General features: G+C 40.9%; 1 pseudogene; it reads left to right on the forward strand.

Moving 5' to 3' along the window:
- Window positions 1-2,566: 2,566 nt before the first annotated feature.
- On the forward strand, window positions 2,567-22,045 carry LOC127906865 (uncharacterized; annotated as a pseudogene).
- Window positions 22,046-22,992: the final 947 nt, after the last annotated feature.

Below are 22,992 nucleotides of genomic sequence, written 5' to 3' on the forward strand. Positions count from 1 at the left end.
TCTCCTTCTGCTACTGTATTGGCTACTTAGCCCTACTAATGTGCAACACTTAGCTAGTCAAACTATTTTAGTATTTCTAGAAAAATGTATATTTTTCTGAAAATTATATATATATTTTTTTACCTTTAATGGCAATAATCTAAAAACTTGTAAACTATGGTTTGACCATCTCAAAATTATAGTTGAAACCATGTTTTGAGGCTGTATAGTATTTGTATACATTTACTTTGTTTACAAACATTGGAGTTAAACAAGCTTATATTTTGGGTCCTGTACGAGTATGCAGTTGAACTAAGCTCATGAGACATTTATAAGTTATATTATTAATGAATCAATGGCTACTAAGCAAAACCGCGTAGAACCTATTTTACATCATGGAAGGTTTTTCTGTTGTGCCCGGCATCAACTAAGACACAATATGCTCTTGAATACAGGGTGGGTGTCATGTTTTGGCTGATAAATGTACTACAATGGGGGACAAATGTAAAAGCAGCCATGCATGTATTGGCTTCAATAGCCAATGACAATTAGGGTCAATAACATAAGGTAATATAAAATATCATACAGTACATAGGCAATCATAACAGTCTCTGAAATGATTCTGCATGTCTTGCCTTTTTCCAGGATGTAAAGTGTACATCACAGGAGTATCTCTGTCTAAGAAAACATTACTTCCAGAACCTCCAGAATTGTTTTGAGGTAAGAACTTCATACTTCTGTCATGTTATCTACTGTAGACCAGGGTTGTTCAAATCCTGTAAGTAAAATCCAGAAACCCAAGTATGTCATGTTCTGAAATAGGACTGTATCAACACACACAAGTCACGTTTCCATATGGTCATGGCAGATTACTACGGCTGACATGCTTTGAATTGCTCATTCCAAATCACAGCACCGTTTTGATTGTCAACTATGATTTCCTAAACCATCGGTTGTAATATTGAAATGATTACATCAAACCTATGAAAGCATGTAAATGGCTTGACAGTGAATAATCATGATGCAATGCTAGTGTAAATGGTGGGGAATTCATCTTAAGGCCTCAGAGCTGACAACTTGGCCTTAGTACTGTAGCAAGTCAATCCAGCTGAGCTAGCATAGTTTTTGCCCAGTAGAGAGCAGCAAACTATAAAAGTTCCAACTACGAGGATCAGCTCTCTGGTCAAAAGCCTGTAGCTCTGCCATGATAACTGAAGAAATCCATGTTAACTCCCACATAGCTGCAGCCTGAGTGGGTTACTTCAAATCAAATCAAATCAAATGGATTTATATAGCCCTTCGTACATCAGCTGATATCTCAAAGTGCTGTACAGAAACCCAGCCTAAAACCCCAAACAGCAAGCAATGCAGGTGTAGATACAACTTCTCGTTGTATCTCTTTGTTGTCATCTCATACTCTCTTGTGTTTGATACAAGCCTGTGTTTTTGATTATATCATTATTCCTGGGACTCCTTAAATCTAATCAAATCAACATTTGGTCGCGTACACAGATTTGCATAATTTTATCACAGGAGCAGCGAAATGCTTGTGTTTCTAGCTCCAACAGTGCAGTAATACCTAGCACTAATACAAATAAAACTATACACACATAATCCAGAAAAATGTCAGAGACCGGAATATAAATATATCTATATATACATGTAATGTATATAAATATATAGAGAGTATGAACAGTGTGTACAGCTGTAGTTATATAGGATGAGCCATGACTAGAATACAGCATATACAGTGCTTTTGGAAAGTATTCAGACCACATTACTTTTACCACATTTTATTACGTTACAGCCTTATTCTAAAATTGATTAAATATTTTTTTTTACTCATCAATATACTATACACAATAGCCCATAATGGGGTTCCTATGTTGTATATAATGTGTTCACTTCTGTCACAGACTTTTTTGACTACCCAGTTAAATCATCACATTTGGGAGTCTTCCTTCTGTCAGATATGTCTTTAAATCTGAAATATGTCAAGGTAGATGAAAGCCTTCTAAAGTATGTGCTCTTGCCATTTAAAAACAAATTTGTGGGTATGCTGCTTCTTCATTTGGTTGAAGGTTAACAGCTGCTATCTGTAATCTAACAGATATTGCCATATACTTGATTGTATTTTTACAAACATAACATATGAAACTGCTGCATTTTGGTTGGATGCCAGAGCTGAGAAATAAGTATGTAAATGGTTGTATAAAAAGTGTGAAATAAATAAGTGTTTTAACTATTCTAAAAACAAACGTGTCTTTTAAAGTGCATGAATGTGTAAAGTAATGAGCACTACATAATTCATATCATATTGAAGTACTAAGTAATATACATACACTACAAACCTGTGATCATACATATGTCCCCAACTAGCATGGTAAAGTAAAACATGTCTACAAAATAACCATGACACAAATACGCAATCTAGTGGGCTAAATGTGGGACACTCAGAATCAGTGAGGGTCAGCGGTTACAATCAACACCAGAGCCTGCGTTTGGATGGTCAGCAGAGCTAGTCCTCTTATGAGAGTCTTACTTTCAGTACTATAAATGATGCATATTAATTCTCAATTTACACAGCATGTTTCACATTGTGGACTTTATACCCGTGGAGAAGAAGGAGACCGAAGTTGTGCCTTCATCATAGGTCCAGGGTGGCATGGCCAACTGGCCCTCTTATACATCCACAGCATGCTGCACAAGGACAATGAAACGGCAAGAAGCACCTGACGAAACATGGGACTTGTTTGATGTGAACATCAGGTACACTAGAGGTGAGTTAATGTTATATTTGCAGTCAACGATGTATAACTGACAACAACCTCCTGAGACAATATGTATCTGCAATCTAAACACGATACATTCATATTCCCTTACAGACACATATGAAGAGGCTCGCCGTAGGCATCCTATGGCTGTGGTCCAATCTGATCTTCAGACTGATGAGGAGGATGACCGCCTGCATATATGAAGAGAAAAGGAAGGTAAAACTATAACAAATATGATTTTAAAAATACATTTCTCAGTGTATGGCCTAAATATCCAACATATGTTTACTTCACTGGTTGTTCTTATGAGTTCAATAACCTTGTATTTTTAACATCAGGGGCACAAATACGCAAATATTCAGTGCCACTGAAACTTAGGATGAGGAGCCAATGGAAAAGTTTTCACTCAAGGGCCAGTCAAACACCTCTACGGGTTTGCCACCTGCACCAGTTATCAGACCTCCATTGGACAGAAGAGAGACACCTGGGAATTCTGATCTGCCAACAAGGCTTGAGCCAAACATTCAACAACAGCAGCAGCCAGTGTGTGATTGTAAGTGTTACATGTCAGGTACATATTGTGGCCCCCACCAACATCAAAGATTCCCACCCCTGAGCTATAATGTGATTGCGTTGATTATGTTGTATATATTTATCTTTATTATCCTTTATAACTTTAACTACTGAAAGAATGTGAGGGATAAAACACAACTGTGTTCTGTTTTGTATTTTTGCAGCAATTCTTTCTTAACCTCCATAGAAATGATTAAGCAAGAGCTACAGCAAAAGCTGATTGTGTTGCAGCTTCAAAAGCTCCAGGCGAACAGATCAACCCTGGACGAGGTTACAGATGTGACAGACCTTCGACTCCCAATGTCCTCGCTGGAAGACTTGAGGAGAGTTGAGGGTCAACTTTCAGATCAAGACTTAAAAAATAACCTGGTATGACAAGATATCATTATCATTACATGTATAGCTGAAAAGTAATCAACCAAGCCACAATCTGACCAAGAGTATCATTCCAGCTTCCTTCAAATTGGTATTATATTCATCATATATGCGTTTTTGTTTTTTTAGACCATATATTTGGGACTGTCTGGAGGGATGAACACCAAGGAGAATGTGTGGAGAATCCTCTCAAAACTCCTTACAAATGGCCTGGTCATGAAAATGAATTGGAGAGGGGCCAATGGGAAACAGGCTTTTCAACCTCTTGCCTTAAAAAGTGTAGTTATCGGTAAGTTTGCTTTCAAGGCCACTGCATGGGGCAGAGAGGAATCAAGTGATAAATTAAATAAAACAGGCCAGCATGTCAATTTCATTATCAGCTGAGAAGTTCATTATTACAACATAGTTTAAAGCAGGAAGAATATAATGAACTGGAAATATTTTACAAAAAGCTATTGATAGAACAGTGTTGTAGGGATAGGGGAGTTGCATAAACTATGAGTCATTTCTGGCAATATTTCAATACGTGTTCTATCTAATATTTACAAAGGTGCTGTGCATCGCAGCCATTCTGAAGTTCCTGATGTGGAGATACATGAAATACATAAAATGATGGATGCAGCTAGCCACTGACAGAGATGGAGGGAGAAAAAGTAGAGAGCGAGTGAGAAGTGACCAGACCGTGGAGGAGTGATGGAGAAAACTGAATGACTACCATAGCCTAAATAGAAAGAAATCTTAATTCATTAATAACATTCTTTGAATCTTTCATGTTTAAGTAGTATTTTAGTGTTTTGATACTTTGTTGAAGGCAATTGATCATCATTAAAAAACTTTGTGGATGGGTATAATTTGTATGTATAAAATGTATAATAGTAATATTTAAAATGACTAAATCGGGAAATTTTGTGTACATTTATTTAAATTTGCACCGGGCCACTTCTGGGGGGATTCTGGTAAAATGCCAGTAGACGGAAATGGGCCGATGTACTTGGGCTGATTCTGTGCAGTCACTCATTTTGATTCTGTCCGACACCCGATTCCAGGCGGATTCAATCAGTTCCGGCCCCCCGAAAGAGGGCCACTTCTGCGCCGATTCCTCATTGCTAGCTGGGTTCCTAGTCCCTGCCGCTGAAGAACATCCCCACAGCATGATGATGCCACCACCATGCTTTACCATAGGGATGGTGCCAGGTTTCCTCCAAGTTCAATCTTGGTTTCATCAGACCAGAGAATCTTGTTTCTCATTGTCTGAGTCCTTTAGGTGCCTTTTGGCAAACTCCATGCGGGCTGTCATGTGCCTTTCACTGAGGAGCGGCTTCCGTCTGGCCACTCTATCAAAAAGGCCTGATTGGTGGAGCGCTGCAAAGGTGGTTGTTCTTCTGGAATGTTCCCCCATCACCATAGAGGAACTCTGGAGCTCTGTCTGAGTGACCATCAGGTTCCTTCTCCTCCGATTGCTCAGTTTGGGCTGGGCGGCCAGCTCTCGGAAGAGTCTTGGTGGTTCCAAACGTCTTCCATTTAAGAATGATGGAGGCCACTTGGGGACCTTCAATGCTGCAGAATTGTTTTGGTACACTTCCCCAGATCTGTACCATGACACAATCCTGTCTCGGAGCTCTACGGACAATTCCTTAGACCTCATGGCTTGGTTTTTGCTCTGACATGCACTGTCAACTGTGGGACCTTTTAAATAGACAGGTGTGTGCCTTTCCAAATCATGTCCAATCAATTGATAGCAAAGGGTCTGAATGCTTATGTAAGTAAGGCATTTCTGTTTTTTATTTTTAATAAATGTACAAACATTTCTAAAAACTTGTTTTCACTTTGTCATTATAGGGTATTGTGTGTGGATTGATGAGGATTTGTTTTATTTAATCAATTTTAGAATAAAGTTGTAACGTAACAGATTGTGGAGAAAGTCAAGGTGTCTGAATACTTTCCGAATGCACTGTACATATAAAGTGGGTGAAACAGTATGTAAACATTATTAAAGTGACCAGTGTTCAATGACTCTGTGTACTTTTATTTCCCTCACCAACTAGACATCAACTATCTGAGCAGCTAACCGATCACTGCAGCTGTACATAGTCCATCTGTAAATAGCCCACCCAATCTACCTACCTCATCCCCATACTGCTTTTATTTTATTTACTTTTCTGCTCATTCATCACTCCAGTGCTAATCTGCTAAATTGTAATTATTCACTCCTATGGCCTATTTATTGCCTACCTCCTCATGCCTTTTGCACACACTGTATATAGACTATCTTTTCTCTACTGTGTCATTGACTTGTTTGTGTTATTGGCTTATTGTTTACTCCATGTGTAACTCTGTGTTGTTGTCTGTGTTGCACTGCTTTGCTTTATCTTGGCCAGGTCACAGTTGCAAATGAGAACTTGTTTTCAACTAGCCTATCTGGTTAAATAAAGGTGAAATTTAAAATGTAAAAATTAAAACATAGGGCAGCAGTCTCTAAGGTGCACGGTAGAGTACTGGGTGGTAGCTGGCTAGAACAGTGACTAAGGTTCAGGGCAGGGTCCTGGGTGGAGGCCGGCTAGTGGTGACTGTTTAACAGTCTGATGATCTGCAGGTAGAAGCTGTTTCTCAGTCTCTTCGGCTCAGTTTTATTTTTCCCATTGTAACAGGTCTCAAGTTTGCTCCGACCTCTTCAATCTACTTTAATGGTAATGTTCCTTCAAGTGGCTGCAAAGACAACTGGTTTAAGGGGCTGACAACAAGGATGCTATTTTCTCACTCTCTGTCCTACATTAGCTAGTGAGCTGACAGACCTTGGCGGCATGCTTAACCGCACCACCCATCAGTGGACATGTGCTGCTCTCTGGGTCTTACAATGTAGGCTAAATGAACACCTACATGGATATCACACATGGCCAGGTCTAGGTACACTGACTTGCAAAAAATGGGTTTCATTTGCAAAAGTGGAAATATATAGAGGACAAAGAAAGAAATTATGGAGATTGTTGGTATTTAGCAATATGCTAGAATGGTTTTTATACACTCAGTGGACAAACAAATTAGGAACACCTTCCTAATATAGAGTTTCACCCCCTTTTGCCCTCAGAACAGCCTCAATTAGTCGGGGAATGGAATCTACAAGGTGTCGAAAGCATTCCACAGGGAATTCTTGGACCATTCTTGATACACAAGGGAAAATATTGCAGTTGACACACTCAAACAGGTGAGCCTGGCACCTACTACCATACCCCGTTCAAAGGCACTTAAATACATTACATGACCGAACGTATGTGGACTCCTGCTCGTCAAACATCTCATTACAAAATAATGGGAATTAATATGGAGTTGGTCACCACTTTACTGCTATAACAGCCTCCACTGTTCTGGGAAGGCATTTCACTAGATGTTGGAACATTTGAACATTTGGACTTGATTCCATTTAGCCACAATAGCATTAGTGAGGTCGGGCACTGATGTTGGGCGATTAGGCCTGGCTCGCAGTCGGCGTTCCAATTCACCCCAAAGGTGTTTGATGGAGTTGAGGTCAGAGCACTGTGCAGGCTAGTCAAGGTTTTCCACACTGATCTCAAAACCATTTCTGCATGGACCTCGCTTTGTACACGGGGTCATTTTCATGCTGTAACAGCAAAGGGCCTTCCCCAAACTATTGCCACAAAGTTGGAAGCACAGAGTCATCTAGAATGTCCTTGTATGCTGTAGCATTAAGATTTCCCTTCATTCGAACTAAGGGGCATAGCCCGAAGCCTGAGAAACAGCCCCAGACCATTATTATCCACCAAACTTTACAGTTGGCACTATGCTTTGGGGCAGGCAGCGTTCTCCTGGCATCCACCAAACTCAGATTCGTCCGTTGGACTGACAGACGGTGAAGCGTGATTCATTACTCCAGAGAACGCATTTCCACTGCTCCAGAGTCCATTGGCGGCAAGCTTTATACATTTACATTTAAGTCATTTAGCAGACGCTCTTATCCAGAGCGACTACCCCTCCAGGCAACTCTTGGCATTGCGCATGGTGATCGTATGCTTGTATGTGGCTGCTCGACCATGGAAACCCATTTCATGAAGCTCCCGGCGAACAGTAATTTTGCTGACGTTGCTTTCAGAGGCAGTTTGGAAGTCGGTAGTGAGTGTTGCAACCGAGGACAGACGATTTTTACGTGTTACGTGCTTCAGCACTCGGCCGTCCCGTTCTGTAAACTTGTGTGGCCTACCACCTCCCATCTGAGCCGTAGTTGCTCATAGACGTTTCCACTTCATAATAACGGTACTTACAGTTGACCGTGGTAGCTCAAGCAGAGCAGACATATGACAAAGTGACTTGCTGGAATGATGTCATCCTATGACGGTCCCACGTTGAAAGTCATTAAACTCTTCAGTAAGGCCATTCTACTGCCAATGTCTGTCTATGGAGATTGCATGGCGGTGTGCTCGATTTAATTCACATGTCATCAACGGGTGTGGCTGAAATAGCCAAATACACTAATTTGAAGTGGTGTCCACATACTTTTACATACAGTTGAAGTCGGAAGTTTACATACACTTAGGTTGGAGTCATTACAACTAATTTTTCAACCACTCCTTGAATTTGTTGTTGACAAACTTTAGTTTTGGAAAGTTGGTTAGGACATCTACTTTGTGCATGACACAAGTCATTTTTCCAACAATTGTTTACAGACAGATTATTTCACTTATAATTCACTGCATCACAATTCCAGTGGGTCAGAAGTTTACATACACTAAGTTGACTGTGCCTTTAAACAGCTTGGAAAATTCCAAAAAATTATGTCATGGCTTTAGAAGTTTCTGATAGGCTAATTGACATAATTTGAGTCAATTGGATGTGTACCTGTAGATGTATTTCAAGGCCTACCTTCAAACTCAGTGCTTCTTTGCTTGACATCATGGGAAAATCAAAATAAATCAGCCAAGACCTGAAGGTACCACGTTCATCTGTACAAACAATAGTACGCAAGTATAAACATCTTGAGACCATACAGCTGTCATACCGCTCAGGAAGGAGACGCGGTATGTCTCCTAGAGATGAACGTACTTTGGTGCGAAAAGTGCAAATCAATCCCAGAGCAACAGCAAAGGACCTTGTGAAGATGCTGGAGGAAACAGGTACAAAAGTATCTATATCCACAGTAAAACGAGTCCTATAATCGTCATAACATGAAAGGCTACTCAGCAAGGAAGAAGCCACTGCTCCAAAACCGCCATAAAAAGCCAGACTACGGTTTGCAACTGCACATGGGACAAATATCGTACTTTTTGGAGAAATGTCCTCTGATCTGATTTAACAAATCTAGAACTGTTTGGCCATAATGACCATCGCTACGTTTGGAGGAAAAAGGGGAAGGCTTGCAAGCCAAAGAACATCATCCCAATCGTGAAGCACGGGGGTTGCAGCATCATGTTGTGGGGGTGCTTTGCTGCAGGAGAGACTGGTGCACTTCACAAAATTGATGGCATCATGAGGCACGAAAATTATGTGGATATATTGAAGCAACATCTCAAGACATCAGTCAGGAATTTAAAGCTTGGTCGCAAATGGGTCTTCCAAATGGACAATGACCCCAAGCATACTTCCAAAGTTGTGTCAAAAAGGCTTAAAGACAACAAAGTCAAGGTATTGGAGTGGCCATCATAAAGCCCTGACATCAAATTTGTGGGCAGAACTGAAAAAGCGCATGTGAGCAAGAAGGCCTACAAACCTGACTCGGTTACACCAGCTCTGTCAGGAGGAATGGGCCAAAATTCACCCAACTTATTGTGGGAAGCTTGTGGAAGGCTACCCGAAACATTTGACCCAAGTTAAACAATTTAAAGGCAATCCTACCAAATACGAATTAAGTGTATGTAAACTTCTGACCCACTGGGAATGTGATGAAAGAAATAAAAGCTGAAAGAAATCATTCTCTCTACTGTTATTCTGACATTTCACATTCTTGAAATAAAGTGGTGACAGGGAATTTTTACTAGGATTAAATGTCAGGAATTGTGAAACTGAGAAAAACTGGGCTTGCCTCTTGCAATATAACCAAACTTTGTCAGCCTCGCCCCGCTGGTACTCTAGATAGTCTAAAGCAAACACTCTAAGTATTTGAAAAATTGAAGGTTGAACCCTGGTCTGCAGTTACACTATCACAAGGATTTCCATATCAGCATCAAAGAGGACTGAGTTATAGGCCTTATTTCCACTGTGTCTCCTGTCTCCTGTGTTTACAGTGCACACAATCTGTCTCACTGCGATGTGTCCTCTGGAGGAATCCCTCAAAGCCCAACACAAACACACAGACACATGCACAAACACTAGCCACTCAGACAGAAACAAACACGGATGCAGAAAAATGCTATCACACACTTAGAAGGAATAGGCATAGATGGGCCGAGGTCTGCATGCGCACACAGGCAGAGATAAACACTCAGGTGTTACAAAATTCAACTGTGATCAGGATAGTCTCTCCAACCAATGAGTCCTGAAAAACAGTCACCATTGTTAAGCATTGTTAGCCCAAAACCCTATAAGAATTTATAGTACATTGTTCTATTTTGGACCTCCAGCACAGTCCACATCCTGGGAAAAACCAGAGACTCATTTAAATCTCTCCAAATAAGACTCAATCAATAGGTTTCAGGAAAACCAACCACCTTCTTTCTGGGAGTGAAATTATATTCCTCATGTGGGTTTACTTACTAAATTGTTATGTAACCCAATGTGTTTTACAGTGCTCTAGTGCCAGTTTCAGTTTGTAGCCTTAGAACAGAGAGGGAGTCAAGGTCAGGAGAATGAAAGCAAAGATTGTCCAATCAGATACTTCCAGAGGCTATAAATAGACTTGAGTGATTGAAAAACACATTTGCTCCTAAGGAGAGGAGAGACTCACTCCAATGTGCTCTTCATTTTAGCCCTTATATCCTGCTGGCTGGCTAGAGAACTGTTTTTAGCTAGTGTGATCTAGCAATATCTCAATAGGGTAGAACACCTGGAATCGTATACTGTATAGTGGGAACACACACACATAGACATGTACACACACATACACAAACACACACATAGACATTGACACACACACACACACACACACACACATATAGATGTGTACACACACATACAAAAACACACACACACACACACACACACACACACACACACACACACACACACACACACACACACACACACACACACACACACACACACACACACACACACACACACACACATAGACATGTACAAACACACACACACACATAGACATGTACACACACACACACACACACACACACACACACACACACACACACACACACACACACACACACACACACACACACACACACACACACACACACACACACACACAGACATGTACACACACACACACACATAGACATGTACACACATACACAGGTACACACACACACATAGACATGTACACGCATACACAGGCACACACACACACATAGACATATACACACATGCACAGGGACACAGGGACACACACACACAATGTATTTTGCAGTATAAAAGCACACATACAATACACAGTCTTAGAAGGGATCAAATCAAATTCATTCGATTATATTTTATTTTTCTTGACATTTCAACATGACAAACAACACATGTTCTTTGCAATAGAGAAACACAACAACTATACAAACAGTCAGCAATGAATTGTGATTTAATGTAATTTAAGCACAAAGAACAACTCGTGCAAATAAAGATTGACAGCATGTGGTTTGATTCTCTATTGGATTTATTGATAAACAGATATAAGGCACATATCATATTGCTATATTTTCCCAAACCACTTGTTCTGTTGTGGGAGCATCTGCTTTGACCATTCGCTAGCGAGCCGGAGGGCATCCAAAGGAACTGACCCTGCCCACTATAAATAAAATACAGGCAAAGACAGAGATGCCCTTCTCCCTGTCAGCCACGTGCACATACCAATGCCCCTATTCCGCTTCAAATGCATGCACGCACGTACGTACGCACGTACACACACACACGCACGCACGCACGCACGCACTCACACACACACAATTGCACGTGTCATGGTTTCACCTCACCTGCTATGCCGCGAGGGCTTTGTATCTCGGTTCACTGCCAGCTGTATTGTCCTCCTGTAATGCGTTCTGTCAAAGAGGAAGACCAGCAATTTGAGCTTCACCCATCGGTTCGGGGGAGTGAATAGAAGCGAGTAAATGCCCCCCCCTATCATTAGCTATACCCTTTCTCTCATAATTGCAGGTTTTATAGGGGGCAGAGTGGCTAACACATGACATGTGGCCCAGGTGGAACCTGTTTCTTACAAGAGACTGTGACTAACCAATTCCAAAATTTTAACCTCACAATCACAATGGATAAACATTTTTATTCACAGTTACAGTACCATCCGAAACAAGTTGCTGCATCTCAGTGGATTTGATTGGGCCAATAAGATATCCAGATAAAAACAGTGTGAATTGACACTGTTAGCCCAAGCCTTTTTTTTGTCACGGTTGTTGTATAAATGATATTAATAATTTTCAATAGCATACAAACCATCACATATAATTAAACATGTTATCCTACTGTATATACAATACTTGGGGCTATCAACAAAAATGTTATGTATACAGAACACAAATATAAATGCAACATGCAACAATTTCAAAGATTTGCTGAGTTACAGTTCATATAGGAAAATCAGTAAATTGAAATAAATAAATGAGGTCCTAATCTATGGATGTTACATGGCTGGTCAGGGGTGTAGCTATAGGTGGGCCATGGAGGGCATAGGCCCACCCACTGGGTAGCCAGGCCCAGGCCCAGCCAATCAGAGTTAGTTTTTTTTTCCCACAAAAGGGCTTCATTATAAACAGAAATACCCCTCATGAATCAGATTTGTATGTGGCTTGAAATATCCAATTCCATGTGCCTTTTGACTATTCAGACTTAAAAAAAGAACAGATTCTAATTGGATATGCAAATAAATAGGATTTCAGTCACTTCAAACTGCCAATGTGAACAAGGCTTTAAAGGCACAAAGCCCAAAACAGTTATGGCCGAGACCGAGACAGAGTAGCACTTTATTCATTTTGGGATGATATTGTTATGACCCCAGGCAATTAAATGCTCTAAATCTGCATACCATTCCTAATTGCTAGTTATGTCATTAGAAGCCTGCGTGAAGGGGATAGTTGCGTTAACGTCATATCCCGACATAGAACATAAACATCTGATAAGCAAAAGGCAAAGAAGATAAATCATTTTGGAGGGTGTATACGGTGCATTCAGAACGTATTAGACCCCTTTACCTTTTCCACATTTTGTTAAGTCACAGCCTTATTCTAAAATTGGTTAATTGTTTTTTTCCCCCCTCATCAACCTACACACAATAGCCCATAATGACAAAGAGGAAACAGGTTTAGACATTTTTGCACATATATCCCATTCGCATAAGTATTCAGACCCTTTACTCAGTACTTTGTTGAAGCACCTTTGGCAGTGATTACAGCCTTGAGTCTTCTTGGGTATGACACTACAAGCTTGGCACACCAATACACTCAAGCTCTGTCAGGTTGGATGGGGACCGTCGCTGCACAGCTATTTTTAGATCTCTCCAGAGATGTTCGATCGGGTTCAAGTCCGGGCTCTGGCTGGGCCACTCAAGAGGTCAGGAGACACTGTGGCCCCATCCGATGACACCCCCAGACAGGGCCAAACAGGAAGGATATAACCCCACCCACTTTGACAAAGCACAGCCACCACACCACGAGAGGGATATCTTCAACCACCAACTTACCATCCTGAGACAAGGCCGAGTATAGCCCACAAAGATCGCCGCCACGGCACAACCCAAGTGGGGGGGGCGCTAACCCAGACAGGAAGATCACATCAGTGACTCAACCCACTCAAGTGACGCACCACTCCTAGGGACGGTATGAAAGAGCCCTAGTAAGCCAGTGACTCAGCCCCTGTAATAGGGTTAGAGGCAGAGAATCCCTGTGGAAAGAGGGGAACCGGCCAGGCAGAGACAGCAAGGGCTGTTCGTTGCTCCAGAGCCTTTCCGTGATTGACCCACTGAGGAGATGAGTCTTCAGTAAAGACTTAAAGGTTGAGACCGAGTCTGCGTCTCTCACATGGGTAGGCAGACCATTCCATAAAAATGGAGCTCTATAGGAGAAAGCCCTGCCTCCAGCTGTTTGCTTAGAAATTCTAGGGACAATTAGGAGGCCTGCGTCTTGTGACCATAGCGTACGTGTAGGTATGTACGGCAGGACCAAATCAGAGAGATAGGTAGGAGCAAGCCCATGTGATGCTTTGTAGGTTAGCAGTAAAACCTTGAAATCAGCCCTTGCCTTGACAGGAAGCCAGTGTAGGGAGGCTAGCACTGGAGTAATATGATCAAATTGTTTGTTTCTAGTCAGGATTCTAGCAGCCGTATTTAGCACTAACTGAAGTTTATTTAGTGCTTTATCCGGGTAGCCGGAAAGTAGAGCATTGCAGTAGTCTAACCTAGAAGTGACAAAAGCATCGATTAATTTTTCTGCATCATTTTTGGAGAGGAAGTTTCTGATGCTTGCAATGTTACGTAGATGGAAAAATCTGTCCTTGAAACAGTCTTGATATGTTCTTCAAAAGAGAGATTAGGGTCCAGAGTAACGCAGAGGTCCTTCACAGTTTTATTTGAGACGACTGTACAACCATTAAGATTAATTGTCAGATTCAACAGAAGATATCTTTGTTTCTTGGGACCTAGAACAAGCATCTCTGTTTTGTCAGAGTTTAAAAGTAGAACGTTTGCAGCCATCCACTGCCTTATGTCTGAAACACATGCTTCTAGCGAGGGCAATGTTGGGGCTTCACCATGTTTCATTGAAATGTTCAGCTGTGTGTCATCCGCATAGCAGTGAAAGTTAACATTATGTTTTCGAAATTTACAGTTGATTTGTCAGAGGACAAAACATTCACAGAGACAAACTGATATTTTTCCGACAGATAAGATCTAAACCAGGCCAGAACTTGTCCGTGTAGACCAATTTGGGTTTCCAATCTCTCCAAAAGAATGTTGTGATCGATGGTATCAAAAGCAGCACTTAGGTCGAGGAGCACGAGGACAGATGCAGAGCCTCAGTCTGATGCCATTAAAAGGTCATTTACCAACTTCACAAGTGCAGTGTCAGTGCTATGATGGGGTCTAAAACCAAACTGAAGCATTTCATATATATTGTTTGTCTTCAGGAAGGCAGTGAGTTGCTGCGCAACAGCCTTTTCTAAAATTTTTGAGAGGAATGGAAGATTCGATATAGGCCGATAGTTTTTTATATTTTCTGGGTCAAGGTTTGGATTTTTCAAGAGAGGCTTTATTACTGCCACTTTTAGTGAGTTTGGTACACATCCAGTGGATAGAGAGCCGTTTATTATGTTCAACATAGGAGGGCCAAGTACAGGAAGCAGCTCTTTCAGTAGTTTAGTTGGAATAGGGTCCAGTATGCAGCTTGAAGGTTTAAGAGGCCATGATTATTTTCATCATTGTGTCAAGAGATATAGTACTAAAACACTTGAGTGTCTCTCTTGATCCTAGGTCCTGGCAGAGTTGTGTAGACTCAGGACAACTGAGCTTTGAAGGAATACGCAGATTTAAAGAGGAGTCCGTAATTTGCTATCTAATAATCATGATCTTTTCCTCAAAGAAGTTCATGAATTTATTACTGCTGAAGTGAAAGCCATCCTCTCTTGGGGAATGCTGCTTTTTAGTTAGCTTTGCGACAGTATCAAAAAGGAATTTCGGATTGTTCTTATTTTCCTCAATTAAGTTGGAAAAATAGGATGATCGTGCAGCAGTAAGGGATACTGCACGGTACTGTCTTTCCAAGCTCGTCGGAAGACTTCCAGTTTGGTGTGGTGCCATTTCCGTTCCAATTTTCTGGAAGTTTGCTTCAGAGCTCGGGTATTTTCTGTGTACCAGGGAGCTCGATTCTTATGACAAATGTTTTTAGTTTTTAGGGGTGCAACTGCATCTAGGGTATTGCGCAAGGTTAAATTGAGTTCCTCAGTTAGGTGGTTAACTGATTTTTGTTCTCTGGTGTCCTTGGGTAGACAGAGGGAGTCTGGAAGGACATCAAGGAATCTTTGTGTTGTCTGAGAATTTATAGCACGACTTTTGATGTTCCTTGGTTGGGGTCTGAGCAGATTATTTGTTGCAATTGCAATAAATTGGTGGTCCGATAGTCCAGGATTATGAGGAAAAACATTAAGATCCACAACATTTATTCCATGGGACAAAACTAGGTCCAGAGTATGACTGTGACAGTGAGTAGGTCCAGAGACATGTTGGACAAAACCCACTGAGTCGATGATGGCTCCGAAAGCCATTTGGAGTGGGTCTGTGGTCTTCCATATGAATATTAAAGTCTCCAAAGATTAGAATATTATCTGCTATGACTACAAGGTCCGATAGTAATTCAGGGAACTCAATGAGGAACACTTAAGTTTTACATTTTTTTTTATTTTTAACACATTTGCAAACATTTCTAAAAACCTGTTTTTGTCATGTTATGTGTCATGTTTTTGTCATGTTATGGGATGATTATGATTAGGAAAAAAATCTATTTAATTAATTTTAGAATAAGGCTGTAACGTAACAAAATGTGGAAAAAGTCAAGGGGTCTGAATACTTTCTGAATGCACTGTTTATAAAGATAATGCAACAGAACGAAAAGAGAATGACATTTTATTGCCGGTGCCAATGTTACTGGCCTCCCTTTTTTACAGCTTTGTGAACGTTTAGGACAAACACAGGATATTGAGGCTGAATGTGAAGATAGTCTTCCCACAGTGATGCAACATCTTTTTTTATGACTGCCATGCACTTTCTAGAGTTAATTGCAGTCATGAATGGTCTCGAATTAGACATGTAGTATCGTGTCATAGTCATATAGTATTTTTGTTACCAACAAAGTACAACCGCAACCTAAAATCAACATCCTAACACTGCACAACATCAAGTTTACTGGGTCTATATTATGTTACATTTATGATTATTGTCCTCCCACAACTGTCTTATGACCTCCCTAAGGCCTAGACTCAGACAGTGTGAGGGAGAGCAGGGACAGCCAGACAGACAATGGGTGGTGTCCTTTTCCTCCACTGCTACTGCCATGTCACCCCAGGGCCACAGAGGGCGTGTTTACCACCATGGTTTGTGTAAAACACCCCATTAAAATGACCTAATTCCTATATGTTAATTGTGAATGGAAAGCTGGAAACTATGAATGAGCTGATTTGGCTATCGGCAGAAATTGATAGAGGACTTTTCCTTGTATCTGTCCCATTATGCCTGGTTAAATAAAATGTCGTCTGTGAGAGCATGGGCAGCGCCATTGAGGCCATCTATATTTTGAAGTAGTCACTTTTCTTATTGTACTGCGTTTATGACTTGGTAAACAAACTGAAAGGGTGCATACTGCCACCTGGTGTGTGTTGCTTGAACAGGTATAAAGCCAAGGTTTGCAGTTTATTGGCACTTGTAGTTATGGAATGTTTGCTCACAAGTATAATTAATTGCCTGATCCCTTCTGAGGACCTGAATGGAATTATATGATTCTTCCTTAACCCATAGAAAGCCAACTGAGTTGACTACTTGAAAATGCTGAATGTCTTCCATGGCATTGCCCATGCTAAAATGTGCTTTGGGCACTAGAGTCTCTATCATTCTCTATGGTTATCCCTTGAATATTGAATGATTGATGTACCAAGGTTTGGTTTTTAATGCACGTTGGTAAATTGTTTTAGACTTCAATGTAAATTAAACTTCAATTGTAAATTGTTTTAGGCTTCAGGTCCTGTCTGTTCATAACAATGGGTTTATACAGTACATCTAGAAAGGCTATAGTGGCTACGGTGGTTCTCGAGCAACACATGTCCCTCTTACCAAGACGACATTTAGGTTCATCTTACTGTCAGAAAAAGCATCTCTCCCATTTTCTGCTTCACAGCCACATTTTGCACAACATTGCAAACTACCTGAAAAGGTTATTGGACAGACCAAGAGCTAAATCAATGACAATTAATAATGGTCAAGAATAATTCTAAAAATATCTGTCCTCTTTTATCTTCTTTGTGACAATGGGAAATACCATTTAAGGTCACCTGAATAGACCAGAGATGGCTCCCTCACTGGTCTGCTGGATGGGTATTTTCAGATCAGATGGCTAGCAGTTCAAAGACAATCCTCTCCAAAACTCAGATCTATTCAAAAGAGACAGCCTGCCAAGCTTTGATGTAGCGCCCCATGTCAGAAACAGTGGTTGTTCTAAAATAATAATATATGCCTTTTAGCAGACTATTTTATCCAAAGCGACAGGCATGTGTGCATACATTTTACATACAGGTGATCCCAGGAATCGAGCCCACCAACCTGCCACTGCAAGCACCATGCTCTACCAACTGAGCAACAGAGGATCTCTAGGATCAAAGTTAAGCCAAGCTGTACTTTTATGCAGTTGCATGTATGTACTTAGTTTTTCCATGTATGAACTATTCCATGCAGGGCCCACATTCAAGTAAATAATTTGCTCTGATCCTTACACTAACGCCCTGATATCACACTGTGGACAACATTTGGAAGATACATCTCCCTACCACTGGTGGTACTGTAACCACCAAATAAGGTCATTTTGGCACTTGATTACTCAACAGTCCCAAAAATCACACATGAAAAAAATGGCATTTCCTGTTAGTCCCAGCCTTCCTGTTTTGGAATACATTGTTTTGTCTGCCTCCCAATTCCGTTTATTGACCCTGGTGGTGAGCATTTTAAACAATACCACAGAAACCCAACCTGACATCATCCACCCCTCCACGGGCTGGCTGGATATGAGGAAAACCTTCCTCCCTCCCTTTTTCATTGAACCTCAAAGTTACTGTTTCACACTGCGGTTGTGTGTTCAAGGCCAGGATGAAACAGAACCATGTCAGCAGTAGTAGAATAGCCTATTCCCTCACTGCTATCCCAATTAGACCAAAGACTTCCTATGACCTCAGCCGCCCCCATTCCCTAGTCTTAGTAAGAGGGGGAGAATCATCGTCTGTGAATTTATGGCTACATATTAACCACCACTAAGGATTACGAGTAGGCTGTCTGTTTTCTTAGCACCCAAGCCAAAACACATGGAGAGTTATCATTACTATGGAGATTGGAATACACTTTCAAACAGAAAAAGTAGGGCACATTTTTGGAGGTGCAAAATGGATGAGTTATGTTGTGATATCCTGAACTACTGGAGTCTGCATTTGGCTCAAAACTCAGCTTTTAATTTTAAATGGAGGTCCCTCTACTAGGGGTCCCTCCTGATTTGGTAAAAATGATCCTTGCTAAAAGGAATTGCTCCAATAGCCAATAGAACAAAGTGTACAAATCATTGAGAGATTAGTGGAAATGAGGAAGTTGTGGACGCGTGCACGTTCGTATTAGATGTTGTGACAGATGGGTATGGATTTCATCCATATCAGTCGGTGGTTTTATCTTAAAAATATTAGATAATTCAATACACAATACTCTTCAAGTGTTAGAAATCACACACATTATAAATACACACATTCAAAACCTTTAGAAAAATCTGTTTATTTTACTACTGTGGTAATACAGTCTAGATTTTCAATTTCTCTCTGGGCACATTTCTAAAACTATGAACAAACTTCTTGCTCAGAAACCTTTCAGCCACTAAATAACACACAGATAGCAGTAATCAGCTGCCATTACTTCAGTTGTTTACACCCCATAATGCATTCTAAACCAGCTGTCTGTGCACTTTTCTAGATTCTCCCAAAATACCAGATAATAAATGGACTTCAGTGAAGCTCTCATAGAGCACTATGGCTCTATAGTCAGCCAGGATCTAGTCAAATAGTTGAACAGGGCCATTCCTCTCGGGGCCAGCTGAACCTTTTTGTATCCAAGCTACCTTGTTTTCCCAAATGGTCGTCCAAAAATACTTCTCCAAACCCAAGGTGAAAGCTAAAAAAGGAAAATAATGCTATCCATGCGAAACGTGAGGAAAAAAAGCTCAGTCGGCTGATTTACAGTTGACCGATGTTCTCTCAGGACTTACATTTTCTATGGATGAAGGGTGTGAATTACATTTCAGTGTTTCTCACTGTCCACTGTTCTTCAGTGAGATGCAACCAGATCGCAGGCATTGAATGTGTTGTGTTAAATCGCTGAACTTGGATAGCTTGGATAGCTTGGATAGCCCTATAAAAAGGTTCAGATGGCTGACATTAAGGAAAGAGCTGAGTGGAATGGCCCTGCTTCCACTATCTTACATCCTGGCTGACTATAGAGCCATAGTGCTATAAATCCATACCCACATTGACAAAAACCTTTTGTCAATGTGTCAGATCATACAGTAGAATTTGAAAGAGTAAGAACATATATTATCTTTAATTTCACATACTGATAAATCACACCCTATAATTTTACAACACGTAGCTTGTAATGCATTTCTATAATTCTCAGAACGCTAAGACAATTGCCTGAGACTTCAATTATCCGGCATATGAGCACTCTGCATGTATACACTTGCTTTACTTAAAATTGACCAGTGTCTTCCGTTTTCATGTTACAGTTTCATAAAGAACAGGTTTGATTTTCAATTTCCTTCTAGTCTTCTCCATGTGACACCACAACACACATTACCTGTCCTGAAACATAACACCGCAATTACAGTGAAATAATACCATGCTATTGTTTGAGGAGAGTGCACAATAATGAACATGAAAATATATTAATAAACCAATTAAGCACATTTGGACAGTCTTGATACAACATTTTGAACATATATGCAATGGTTCATTGGATCAGTCTAAAATAATATGCATATCCTTGCTTCAGGTCCTGAGCTACAAGCAGTCAGATTTGGGTATGTAATTTTAGGAGAAAATGGGAAAAAAATGGTCTGATCCTTTAGAGATAGGTGTTAAAGGCTGTGATGGGTTCCTCAGAGGACTGTCACTGAGCCCTAGAGGCCAGAGGAAACATGAGCGACAGGACACTGTGGATAAATAGGCTTTGACAACTCTGAGTGAGATGAGCAAGTCAGAGGAGATACATCTGCTATGATCAATAAGGGTGCCTTTCCTGTCACTTCACAGCCTTCTCTCTTTCTCTACTGATGACAGTCTTGTTCATCCAGCAACACATTTTTGTTTGGAGTGTCATACTGTGGCTTTTGCAGAAAATAATGATCACGTGTGTCTGTGCAAGTGTGTGCACACAACCCTCATTTCACTTTGTCTCGTTTCATTTTCTATCAATGAAATTCTCTTCTGTGCAGATTCAATGCCGACAGTGTTCCTCCACAAGGCCTGTTGCTCCCCTCCATCAGGTTTGGGGGAGTTTAATAATGTGGCCTCCAAGGAGATGAGTTGTCCGGCATCTTTGGGCCATATCAGTGAGGGACTCATAAGAAATTATGCCAGAACTGTTGCTTTTCAGAGCTCTATTTTCTCTGAAGACATGCCAGCTCTCATTCTGGTCCTTTTTACAATGGCCTAAATTATGCCCTTGTTGATAACTTTCCGTTCAATTGAAAAGTGTGCTTCAAGTTACTGCATGTCACTGTTTCTGTTTTTGATAGTGTCTTGAAATCATCTGCCATTCCTTATTTATTCTCCCTGTTCCACTCTACAAATATTGAAAATGGCTGGATCTTCTCTAGGAATACCTTTTTAAAGATGTCGTAGTTTTGAAAGCTTTTCCTTTTTTTAAGCTAAGTGAATAAATCATAGAGAAAAAAATACAAAAATCACAGCAAGTATAGATTAGAGGAAAACCGATATTTGAAATACTGTATTTGAAGACACATTACACTACATCATGTTGAGTTAATGCATGTATAATCTGACTTGTCATATAGTTTTGTGTTGGGAGTGATGATGAACATTTTTATTTTGAAACAGCAAACCACTGGAAGTAGCCTACAGGACAACAATAAATAGGATAACAGTCAAAAGTCCCTGAGAATTTGTCCTACAGTCTCTCTTTCTCTTACTGCCATAGAGACAACACAACGATAATGATCTCAGTCCATGATAAGGCCTTCAGTCTATATTTATTGTAAAATAAATAATTCACAATAGTGCCAGCTTCCTTACTTCCCCCCCTCCCCTCCCCACCCCCCTCCCTTCTATCCCCTTCAACCTATTCTCACATTCCCTGGCACCCGTGGATGATGATGATGTCACCAGATAATTCCACAGGTTCAGGAGGAAGGCGGTGGGTGCTGGAAGTAGTCGGGACGTTGGCGTGGGAGTGGGTGGTTTATGAGTGTGAGGAGGAAGGGCAGTGAATCATATCCCCCAGAGGAAATGAGAGAGAAGCCCCTTGATTATGTTTCATATGTATGGGATGCTTTTTCCCTTTTTTCTTTTTTTTACAGTAACAATAATTTACCCAGCTGCAAAGGACAGCTGCAGTTACACATCCAGACACACGTGACCTCCTGGGCTTAACCAGCATGGCCGTGCACAGACCTTTCAGGGGCAGGTGCAATATATGCTGGATCTTTTTAAAGGGCACCCCTCCCCCTGAATTATTTTTAGGTTAGCTAGCTAGTTACAGTGCATCCTAAAGACATGTTTGCTATCGGGAAAGAGGATGGGCTATCAGCTGATCATTGATGCTGAAGATTGATGTAAATATGCTGTTAGCTAGCTTGATTTCTTTTACTGATTGTGATTTACCTCTCTGTGTCTTTCTGCCTCCCTCTGGTGCGCATATCAGCAAACCAGACTGAATGTTGATGATGATGTAGACTAAATCAAGTGTTTATCAAATGTTTTGCTGCTGTGGCAGTACTGTTGACATTTCAAATAGATAACTAGCTATCTATACACACTAAACCGGTGACTGCATCTCTCAACCCATGCATGTTTGGATACCTGGGTGCTCGCAATCTCTGTACAGGACAGAAGTGGTGGGCAAAAGTCACAACCAGGTGCAGGCTAGCGCTATACAGGGCACAACCTGGGTGCAACCAACGGACGGGGTGGGGGGTGGTGAACTTGACAACGACTTGCGGTCAGTGGGTTCTGAACAACAATGACAAAAAAAATATTTAAAAAAATTACATTTGGTGGGAAATTACACCACTACCCAAAAGAGCACTTTGGAGACTGGAAAGGCAAAGGAGCATGCGCTATTTTTGCATGTACCTGCAACCCAGTGGCGTCTACATTATCTACCTCATGAGATTGACGTCGGCTGTGAAGGTGTGATGTGACATGATCACTGATG

Source organism: Oncorhynchus keta, chromosome 13 (assembly GCF_023373465.1).
Source record: "Oncorhynchus keta strain PuntledgeMale-10-30-2019 chromosome 13, Oket_V2, whole genome shotgun sequence".
NCBI classification, from domain to species: domain Eukaryota; kingdom Metazoa; phylum Chordata; class Actinopteri; order Salmoniformes; family Salmonidae; genus Oncorhynchus; species Oncorhynchus keta.